We start from the raw sequence: 12,412 nt of genomic DNA on the forward strand, positions 1-12,412 counted from the left end.
TTGCCACCACAAAAAGAGCTGCTATATTTTTGTACACATGGGTCTTCCTCCCGCTTCTATGATCTCTTTGGGATACAACCCTAGAAGTGGTATTGCTGGGTCAAAGGATATGAAATTACTTATAGCCCTTTGGGCATAGTTCCAGATTGCTCTCCAGAATGTTTGGATCACTTCACAACTCCACCAGCAATGCATTAGTGTCCCAATTTTTCCACAACCTCTCCAGCATTTATCACTTTCCTGTTTTTGTCATCTTAGCCAATCTGACTGCTGAGATGTGGTATGTCAGAGTTGTTTTGATTTGCATTTCTCTAATCAATAGTGATTTAGAGCACTTTTTCATATGATTATAGATATCTTTAATTTCTTCCTCTGAGAACTGCCTGTTCATATCCTTTGACCATTTCTCAATTGGGGAATGACTTGTATTCTTATAGATTTGACTCAGTTCTCTGTATATTTTAGAAATGAGTCCATTATCAGAGACACTGGTTGTAAAAATTCTTTCCCAATTTCCCACTTCCCTCTTAATCTTGGTTACATTGGCTTTGTAGAGAAACTTCTCAATTTCATGTAATCAAAGTTATCCATTTTGCATTTTATAATGCTCTCTAATTCTTGTTTGGTCATGAAGTCTTCCCCTCTCCATAAATCTGACAGATAAACTATTCCTTGCTTTCCCAGATTGCTTACAGTATCATCCTTTATACCTAGATCATGTACCCATTTAGACTTAATTTTGGTAGATGGTGTTAGATAATGGTCTATCCCCAGTTTCTGCCATACTATATTCCAGTTTTCCCAGCAGTTTTTGTCAAATACTGAGTTCTTATCCCAAAAACTAGGGTCCTTGGGTTTATCAAAGAGTACATTATTATACTCATTGACTGCTGAGTCTAGTGTACCACTTGATGCACTGCTCTATTCCTCAGCCAGTAGCAAGTAGTTTTGATGACTGCTGCTTTATAATACAGATTAAAATCTGGTATAGCTAGGCCACCTTCCCTAGCATTTCTTTTCATTAATACCTTTGATATTCTGGACCTTTTGTTCTTCCAAATAAATTTTGTTACTATTTTTTCTAGTACTATAAAGTAATTTTTTGGTAAATTGATTGGTATGGCACTAAATATGTAATTTAATTTAGGTTAAATTGTCATTTTTATTATATTAGCTTGACCCAGCCATGAGCAATTGTTGTTTTTCCAATTAGTTAGATCTGACTTTATTTGTGTGAAAAGTGTTTTGTAGTTGTGGTCATATAGGTCCTGGCTTTATTTTGGCAGGTAGATTCCCAAATATTTTATAATGTCTACAAGTAACTTTAAATGGGATTTCTCTTTCTATCTCTTGCTGTTGAATTTCATTAGAAATATGAGGACTTATGTGGGTTTATTTTGTATCCTGCAACTTTGCCAAATTTATTGTCTCAAGTAGTTTTTTACTTGATTCTTTAGGATTCTCTAAGTTTATCATTATCATCTGCAAAGAGTCATAATTTGGTCTCTTCTTTGCCTAATTGGATTCCTTTGATTTCTTTTTCTTTAATTGCTACTGCTAACATTTCTAGTACCAGATTGAATAACAGGGGTGATAGTGGACATCCTTGTTTCACCCCTGATCTTACTGGAAATGCTTCTAGCTTCTCCCCATTACATATAAAACTTGCTGATGGCTTTAAATAGATGCTATTTATTATTTTAAGGAAGGCTCCATTTATTCCTACACTTTCTAGTGTTTTTAATAGGAATGGATGTTGTACTTTGTCAAAAGCCTTTTCTGCATCTATTGAGATAATCATGTGGTTTCTGCTAGTTTTATTGTTGATATGCTCAATTATACTGATGGTTTTCCTAATATTAAACCTTCCTTGCATTCCTGGAATAAATCCTACCTGATCAAAGTGTATTATTCTTGTGATAAGTTGCTGTAGTCTTTTTGCTAATATTTTATTTAAAATTTTTGCATCTATATTAATGAGGGAAATTGGTCTATAATTTTCTTTTTCTGTCTTATCTCTTCCTGATTTAGGTATCAGTACCATGTTTGTGTCATAAAAAGAATTTGGTAGAACTCCTTCACTAATTTTCCCAAATAGTTTTTAGAGTATTAGAATCAATTGTTCTTTAAATGTTTGATAGAATTCACTAGTAAATCCATCTGGCCCTGGAGATTTTTTCTTAGGGAGTTCACTGATGGCTTGTTCAATTTTTTTTTTTTCTGAGATGGGGTTATTTAAGTAATTTACTTCCTCTTAAGTTAATCTGGGCAGCTTATATTTTTGTAAATACTCATCCATTTCACTAAGATAGTCAAATTTATGTGTATATAATTTGGCAAAATAATTCCTAATTATTGTTTTAATTTACTCTTCATTGGAGGTAGATAACACTCTTTTCATTTTTGATACTCATAATTTGGTTTTCTTTTTTTATCATATTGGCTAAGGGTCTATCAGTTTTATTGGTTTTTTCATAAAAGCAGCTCTTACTTTTATTAATTCAATAGTTTCCTTAATTTTAATTTTTAACCTCTTCTTTGGTTTTCATTATTTCTAATTTAGTATTTAATTGTGGATTTTCAATTTATTCTTTTTCTAACTTTTTCAATTTCATGCCCAATTTATTGACCTCCCTTTTCTCTGATTTATTAATGTATGCACTCAGAGATATAAAACTTACCCTAAGAACCTCCTTTGCTGCATCCCACAAATTTTGGTATGTTGTCTCATTATTGTCATTCTCTTGGAAGAAGTTACTGATTGTTTCTATAATTTCTTGTTTGACCCACTCATTCTTTAGGATTAAATTGTTTAGTTTCCAATTAGTTTTTAGTCTATCTTTCCAGCCCTTTATTGCATATGACTTTTATTGCATCATGATCTGAGAATGATGCATTTAATATTTTTGCCTTTCTGCACTGAATTGTGAGGTTTTTATGTCCTTGTACATGGTCGACTTTTGTGTATATGCCATGTACCACTGAGAAGGTATATTCCTTTTTATCCCCATTAAGTTTTCTCCAGAGATCTATCATACCTACCCTCTCTAAGATTATATTCACCTCCTTAACTTTGTTCTTGTTTATTTTGAGGTTGGATTTATCAAGTTCAGAGAGGGGGAGATTAAGGTCCCCTGCTAATATAGGTTTTTTTTTTTCATCTTTTTTTTTGGAGGGGGGAGGAAGACAGGGCAATTGGAGTTAAGTGACTTGCCCAAGTTACACATCTAGTGTTAAGTGTCTGAGGCTGGATTTGAACTCAGGTCCTCTTGACTCCTGGGCCAGTGTTCTATTCACTGTGCCACCTAGCTGCCTCTATAGGTTTTTTTTTTTAAAGCAATCGGGGTTAAGTAACTTGCTCAAGGTTACACGGCCAGTTATTTCTGGGTATGGTGCTAAGTATTGCAGCCTGGATTTGATCCCCAGCTCATCCCGACTCTGGGGCTGGTGCTCTTATTCGCTGAGCCACCTGGCCACCCACCGCTAAATATAGTTTTGCTATCTATTTCTTCCTCTAATTCCCTTACCTTCTCCTCTAGGAATCTGGATGTTATACCACTTAGTGCATATATGTTAAGTAATGATATTGCTTTATTCTTGATGGTGACTTTTAACAGGATATAGTTTCCTTCCTTAGCTCTTTTAATTAGGTCAATTTTTGCTTTTGCTTTATCTGATATAAGGATTGCTACCCCTGCTTTTTTTTTTTTACTTTACCTGAGGCATGATATATTTTACTCCAGCCTTTTTTACCTTTACCCTGTGTGTATCCCTCTGTTTCAGATGTGTTTCTTGTAAACAGCATATTGTAGGATTATGGTTTTTAATCCATTCTGCCATCTACCTACATTTTATGGGAGACTTCATCCCATTCATGTTCACAGTTATGATAACTATCTGTCTCCTTCCCTCCATCCTATTCTCTGCCCTGTTTATGCTTTTATTTTTCTCCCCTTCTCCCTTCCCCTCCTTAAGAATTTTCCTTTTGACCACCACCTCCCTCAGTATTCCCTTATAAGCCCCCCTCCCTTTTCCTCCCTTTCCCCCTTACTTCTTCCCTCCCTTCTAAGCACCCTACCTTTCATAGTCCTTCCCCCTCCTACTGCCTGTAGGATATGATAGATTTTTATACTTAATGTAGTATGTTATTTCTTTTTTGAACCAAATTGACAGGAACAGATATCATGCAAAGCTCCTCTCCCTCCCCTCTTTCCCTCTATTATGATACATATTGTGTCTCTTCTCAATAGAGTCCTATGCTTAACTGATTTTGATATTCCCTCCTTGCCCAGAACCAATGAGGGTAAAACTCATATAATGCTCATGTCCCTCCCTTCTTTCCCTCTACTATATTGTTTTTATGCCTCTTTGTGTGGCATAATTTACCCTTTTCTGCTTCATTCTTTCCTCTTCTTCCATTGCACTCCCTTTGTAGCCCTTAATAAGGCTTTTTTTAATTGTTATTTTGTGTAATTTGTACCCATACCCTCTACTTGTCTATAAACAGTTTGCTCTTATTAAATAACAGGGTGTGTGTGTGTGTGTGTGTGTGTGTGTGTGTGTTCCTTATTTTCCTTTCTATGTCTCTCTTGGGTCTCATAATTGGAGGTTGAATTTTCCACTGAGCTCTGGCTTTTTCATCAGGAAGGTCTGGAAATCCATTATATCGTTAAATGACCATCTCCTTGCCTGGAAGAATATGTTCAGTTTCTCTGGCTAGGTGATCCTTGGTTGTACTCTGAGCTCTTTTGCTTTGCAAAAAATTGTATTCCACTCCCTCCAATCTTTCAGTGTAGAGGCTGCCAGATCCTATGCAATCCTCACTGTGGTTCTGCGATATTTGAATTGTTTCTTTCTGGCTGCTTATAGTATTTTCTCCTTTACCTGGCAGTTCTGGAATTTGGCCACAACATTTCATGGACTTTTCAGTTTGGGATCTCTTTCAGGAGGTGACCAGTCAATTCTCTCAATTTCTATTTTACCCTCTGGTTCTAGTATCTCAGGGGAGTTTTCCTTGATGAGCTCTTGGAAGATGTTGTTCAGGCTCATTTTTTCATCATGATTTTCCAGTAGGCCAATGATTCTCAGATTATCTCTCCTGGATCTGTTTTCCATGTCAGTTATTTTTCCCTTGAGATGTTTTATCTCTTTTTCTAATTTTTCATTCTTGATGTTTTGTTCAACTACTTCTTGGTTCCTCATACAGTTATTCACTTCAATTTGGTTGATTCTAGTTTTTAATGAACTATTTTCCTCAGCTAGTTTTTGGAGCTTGTTTTCCATATCACACATTTTTCTTTTTAAGGGGCTGTTTTCTTCATTGTAATGTTTTTTCTAATTTTGCAATTTGGGCTTTAAAAGAATTATTCATTTTATCTTCTGTCTCTCTAATTTGGTTTTCAAAGTTCCTTTTGAGCTCATCTAAAAATACTTTCTGTCCTTGAGACCAGTTCCCTGTTGAGGCTTCAGCTATGGGTGTGGAGTCAATACTGTCTCCCTCTGAATCTGGTTCTTCCCTCTCACTATAGTAGGATTCCAGAGTCTTTGTCTTTGCAGTCCGCTTTTTATCCATTTTGAGGCAGGGTCCTAGCCATGCCCTTCCTCTAGGGTTCCCAAGTCTTTACTGTTTAAGTTTTGCCCTGGGGCAATAATTACTATGTTTTCAGGGTCAAGAGGGGGCAATTAGAGCAGCCAGGGTTCACTGTGCCATCCTGGTCCCTGGAGGTCCAGATAGGGGCTTTTTAAATTTCTAGGATTGGTAGTCCCAAGAGCAGCTGCTGCCTCTGCCAGGGGCCCTGCATTTGACTCTTACCTTGCTCACTCCAGTCCCAGCCCTGTGGTGACAGGCCTGGCAGTGGCCCTTGTGGTTGGTGGGTCAACTTGCTGCCATGTTGATCAGGCCTCATCCGGGCCTCTGCACCACCCAGATTTGGGTCAGGGTCTCTGCACCGCGTGGTGTCATCTTCTGGGCCTCTGCCATTATCTGAGATTCTTGAAGGATTTTTATGGTGCCTTTGGCTATAATCCAGTTGCCAATCCTTGCATTTTTTTCTCTTAGTTGAAGCCCAGATTCTTCTTTGGTCCTGTCTGTAAAGGTAAACACAAACTTTTACAAAGGAAACAGGTAAAAATGTGTAGTGCAAAGAACACTGAACTCAGGGCCTGTGTTTGAAAACCTGTTCTTTCACTTCTTAGATGTGGCCTCAGGCAAGTCATATCTGTCATCTCAGCCTCAGTTTCCTCAACTGGAATAGGAGCTTGGACTTCATAGTCAAGACCACTTCCAGGCTTAAAATCTAGTAATCATCAAAGAATTCCACTGTAATTATAGAAACTTTTGTGTGATGACAGATTTTCCTGAGAACCCAATGAGCTACCCAAAGCAATCAACAGACTTGCCTTTCAATAACCTAGACCTTTTCTCTTAGAAATGGTGAAAAACATTTTTTATAATGCTGATCAATGGAAAGGATATCTCAAACCTGTACTTAATGTGGATTTTCAAAAATTGCAAACGTTGTACGGTAAAAAGAGAAGTAGGGTAGGATGACTTTAAGAGATCTCTTTTCTGACTGTAGGCTTAACACTGACAGCATGTGTGATCTAGAGAACATCAACCGGTTTCTCCAAGATTCAGCTTATTTGTAAAAAGCACAAGCTAATATTGATAATGTCTAAGCTCCACTCCAGAGCTCTAGTTTTTCAGTCCCTCCTTATCACTAACTACTCCTGCTCTATACAATGAGACAGTGGGGGAGGAGAGTGTGGAAGGTGAGAAGAAGAACATATGAGGTGGTTATAGACAAAATCCATCAAGAAGAATTTATTAAGTGACTCTGTGCCAAGTACCACTATTGGGACACAAAGACAGAAATGAAACAATTCCTCCCCTTGAAGAGCTTCTTTTAGAAGAAACAACAACCCCTTCCCCCCCCCCGATATATAATATACATAATACTACAGGTTCATGGGGATGGGAGAGGCACCAGTAATTGGAGGGACTGAAAAGAGCTATATGTGGCAGAGTTTCTTTTTTTAAATAATATTTTATTTTCCCCAGTTACATATTCAAACAATTTTTAACATTTAAAAAAATGTTTTGAGTTCCAAAATCTATCCATCTCTCCCTTCCTGCCATTCCACCTCCCTGAGACAGTAAGCAATCCAATATAGGTTATATGTGTGCAATCATGTAAAACATTTCCACATTAGTCATATTGTATAAGAAGAGAGAGAGAAATGGCACAAGTCTGTATTTAGTAAATATCAGATCTTTCTCTGGAGGATCACGTGCTTCATCATGAGTTTTTTGGGACCGACTTGGATCACTGTATTGCTGGGAATAGTTAAGTCATTCACAGTTCTTTAGCATACAATACTGCTGTTTCTGTTTACATTGTTCTACTGGTTTTTCTCACTTTACTTTGCATTGGTTCATGTAAGTCTTTCCAGGTTTTTCTGAAATCATCCTGCTTGTTATTTCTTATAGTACAGTAATATTCCATCACAATCATATAGCACAATTTGTTTAACCATAGGCAGAGATTCTTTTCTTGCAAGGGAGAGATCTTTTTGGAGGGGAGAAGGCAGGGCAATTGGGGTGAAGTGATTTGCCCAAGGTCACACAGCTAGTAAGTGTTAAGTGTCTGAGGCCGGATTTGAACTTGGATCTTCCTGACTCCAGAGCTGTTGCTCTATTCCCTCAGAGATTCTTCAAATGGATTTTGAAGGAGGCTATCTTTGAAGGAGGTTGGAGTGAGTACATTCCCCTATTACATGGGGGACAGCCTATCCACAGGTATGAAAAAAGAAGTTGGAGGGGCCAGTTTGTATTAAATGCAGAGTTTGTAAAGGGGAAGAAATGTGTAACAAGTCTGGAAAGGTAGGCTGAAGCCAAATTACGAAAGACTTTAAATGCCAAACAGTGTATTTTGTGTTTGATTTTAGAGACAATAGGGAGCCTCTAGAGTTGGTTGTTTTTTGTTTGTTTTTTTAAACAGTGATTGACAGGGTGCCTGAGGGGGAGATAAGCAATAGATAAGTGATCAAAAGATAAAAACAAATAGTTTTCAAATTAAAAAATATAAGTTATTCACAGAATGAAAACATACTACAAATCAATAATGGTAATTAAAAGACAAATTAACTTAGCCAGCAAATTGGAAAAGATGATAAAATATGGAAACAGTCGATGTTGGAGGGGTCATAGGAAGTATGGCACAAAAATACATTGCTGATTGAGCTTTTCATTGGTCCAAATCTTTTATGAAACAATTTGGGATTGTGCTATCAAAGGAAATAATTTGCTTATGCTCTTTGATTCCATGATACTGTAGCAGCAAGCACCCCAAGTGTCCTCAGGGTTTGCTGCCACCACAGGTTCTTGGATCTGCTTTGATAAAGGAAAGCAACTCAAAATGGGTTAACAAGCTTACTTTAATCAGTCAAACATATATCGTTTACCTTGTTCAGGGGAAAAAGGTCAGCACCCTGAACTTCAAAGTATACAGGCAGAATTATCAAGACAGAAACAGATCAAGTAGACAGATTTCCAAACTGTCCAGCCATTACATCCATACCAAATCAACATCTGGGTTTCAACATCTGGGTTTTTTCAAAGCCGGGGGGCTCTGGACAACAGCTTCCCAGAATCCATATCAAATCACAGAACACTTCTCAAAGTGAGCCCCCAAAACAAAGCTACACATCAGGGCTTATATAGCCTTCTCCTGGCTCAGAGAATGTAACAACCTTATTGACTCACTGGCCAAACATCAGGGCTTATATAGCCTTCTCCTGGCTCAGAGAATGTAACAACCTTATTGACTCACTGGCCAATCAAGAACTATCTACTGAAAAACAAGCCTCCCCCACCCCAGGCTTCAGGTGCACTTTAGCCTAGGGGCAGGGAAGATCTTCAAAATTTATATTCCCATTACAGATGCCACTATTGGCCATATACTCCAAGGAAGTCAAATAATAGAGTGAACATTTCTATTTATGCCAAAAATTCATACCACATTTTGTAATCACAAAAGATTATAAGCAAAAGGGTTGCTCATTGGTTGTGGAATGGCTGAACAAATTATGGCATATAAATGCAATGAAATACTATTGTGCTGTAAGAAATTAGGAATATGTGGAACAAAGAAATTGAGGAAGAATTATACAAACTGATGTAGAAAGAAGTAGGTAGAAGCAAGTCAACAGTGTACTAGGTGATTACAGTAATGTAAAAGAAAACAATGCTGAAAGATGTCAAAATATTGATCAGTTTAATCAACAATTCTGACTTTAGAGAACTGATGATAAAACATACTTCTCTCCTCTTGGTAGATAAGTGGTAAAGTACAAGTATAGAATGAGGCATAGGTTGCCAGTTACTATGAATGTGCCATTTGTTTTAACTGTTTGACTCTTTGTTACAAAGAATAGTTTTATTATGGGGAGAGTAGAATAGAAAGTGACTGTAATATTAAAAAGGCAATAACAAATAACCAAAATCCACGTTTTGTTAGACCAGGGCATGTCTGGTGGCTGAGAAAGGGTTGGTTTCCAGTAAAAAATTATTGTCTCTGTTGCTGCTGTCATTCCAGGAATCTTTTGTCCCTAACATTTACTTTAGAAACTACTAGAAGACTTGTTCTTGCTCACCAGGTCCTTAAGCACAAGAAACCTCAAGTCCTATCTTCTCCCTGAAGCTTTGAGTCTTGTAGAATTGGGAAGGAGATCAGAGCTGGTAACATTCTGAAAAAAGGTTAGCAAAACCAATGTTTAAAAAATGTGGAATCCCACTTTCTCCTTTAACTCTTACTAAGATAGAGATATGATTTGGGCAGTAATTTGAGGAAGAGATAAGGGTACCCTGAAGAAAAAATTGTGTATAAAATATGGGAAGATGAAAGGTAGAAACTCAATGGGTATCATGGAAAAGAGAGGTTGGTAATCATCTTTAAATGACTGTAAGTGAAACAGAATTACTACAGGAACTGAAGAAGATAAAAAGTCCAGTTCCAAAGGAACTGGAAACTTCAAGCTGAGATTGAAAACTAAATGCAAGAAGTTTGGGGATTTGAAGAAAGAGGATTAGTGGTGTAAATAGGAGCAAGATTGAACAGATGCCAGATATTTTGTATGAATTTACTCAGTTGAGAAACCTAAGGTAATGATACACAAAGACATCTTCAGGTTTTCTGAGACCAGACTTTAAGCAAGGAAACCAGAAGGCAGCAAAATTGTTCAGTATATGGCAGGGTATTTCCTCATCTCTTTTCTCTGCCTTAACTCTCCTTGGCAAAATTTGGCCATATCTTGGTCTCATTTTGAAATATTTTTAAATTTAAATTAAATTAAATTTTAATCAATTTTAATTAAATTTCTTAATTCCAGGATTTTTTTAAATTGTAGTTATTCCTTCTACAAACAATGATTGTGGGATGATGGCAGGGAAGAGTGGGCAGTGTGGAGCCAAGATGGTGGAGAAAAGACAGACTCACCTTGGTTCTCCCAAATTCACCTCCAAATAACTTTAAAATAACACTTCAGAATGAATTCTGGAGCGGTAGGACCAACAAAAGGACAGGGTAAAAAAACATAACCATTTTCCATCCCAAGACAACTAAGGTTGGTTGGAAAGGTCTGTCTCAGTGGGACAAGAGTGGAGCACAGTCCAGTGCCGGAACCCTGGCAAGCCAGCAGCAGAGAGTGCTCTGGAAAACCAGTGCATGCATTGGGGGGTAACTGAATCAGCAGTGGCAACTTCCATTTGGGGATCTGGGCTGCAGGTCAGGGTGGCAGGCCCAGGATAAAGAGGAGCACTGGCACACGAGAGCTCACAGCACCAGGGGAACAAAGACCCTGGTCACAGGGTGGAAAAGAATCTTTGTGGTCCTTCACAAACCAGACCATGGGCCAGGAGAGCAGTGAGAATACCTCTCCTTAGATCATACCACCTTGAAAGAATGGAAAACTTACAGGTCCCCAGAATTAGCTATGAAAACTGTAGCATGAAAAACTTGAAGATTGGAACAGTGTCCTCTCCACCTCAGGAGTAGATCCTAACCTTAACATAAAGTTAAAAGTCAAGAAGGAGGCTGGAAAAACAAACAAACAATGATAAAATAATCTGATTGTAGAAACTTACTTATGGTGACAGGGAAGATCAAAGCACAAACTCAAAAGAGGACAACAATGTCAAAACAGCTATAAGCAAAGCCTCAATGTGAATTGAAGTCAAGCAAAAAAAAAACTTCTTTCCTAGAACAAGTTCAAAAAAAGACATAAAAAATAAAATAAAAAAAGCAGAGAAAAATTGGAGAAAGAAATTAAAGTGATGCAAATAAAAATAATAAAAAAGAATCCATAGAAAAATGGAAAAAGATGTATAAAAATTCAAAGAAGAAAGCAATTCTTTTAAAAAGAAGTCTTGGGGCAGCTAGGTGGTGCAGTGAATAGAGCACCAGCCTTGGAGTCAGGAGGACCTGAGTTCAAATGCGGCCTCAGACACTTAACACTTACTAGCCATGTGACCTTGGGCAAGTCACAACCCTAAATGCCCTGCTTTGCCCCCTCCAAAAAAGCAAAAAAAAAAAAAAAAGTAGTCAACCAAGTGGGAAAGGAGGTACAAAATCTCACTGAAGAAAATAATTCCTTAAAAATTAGAATTGGGCAAGTGGAAGCTAATGACTCCATGAAATATCAAGAAACAATAAAGCAAAATCAAAAGAATAAAAAAATAGAAGAAAATGTGACATATCTCATTAGGAGAACTACTGAACAGGAAAACAGATTAAGAAGAGATAATTATTGGGGGTACCTGAAAACCATGATCAAAGAAGAACCTTGACATCATAGAAATTATCAAGGAAAACTGCCCTGATATTCTAGAACCAGAGGGTAAAATAGAAATTGAAAGAATCCACTGACCTTCTGAAAGAGATGAAAACTCCCAGGAATATTATAGCCAAATTCCAGAGCTCCCAGATTAAGGAACAAATACTGCAAGTAATCAGAAAGCAACAATTCAAATATTGTGAAGCCATAGTCAGGATAATAGGATTTAGCAGCTTCTACATTAAAGGATCAGAGAGCTTGGAATATGATATTCCAGAAAGCAAAGGAGATGAGATTACAACTAAGAGTCACCCACCCAGTAAGATAATGTAATTCTTCAGGGGGGAAAATAGATATTTAATGAAATAGAGTACTTTCAAACATTCTGATTAAAATACCAGAGCAGGAGTCAAGATGGCAGAGTAGAAACAGGACCTCCATGCAGCTCTGGCTCCCACCACCTCCAATTCATGTAAAAGGAGTCTCTAAACAAACTTTGGAACTACAGAACTCACAAAATGACACAGAGAAGCTAGACTCCTGCTGAGGACAGCCCAGAAGGCCAGCAGGAATTGGCCAG

The sequence above is a fragment of the Petaurus breviceps genome, unplaced genomic scaffold (genome assembly GCF_028583685.1).
Source record: "Petaurus breviceps papuanus isolate PSGF00001 unplaced genomic scaffold, PetGlider_PUasm1.0 37, whole genome shotgun sequence".
Taxonomy (NCBI): Eukaryota; Metazoa; Chordata; class Mammalia; order Diprotodontia; family Petauridae; genus Petaurus; species Petaurus breviceps.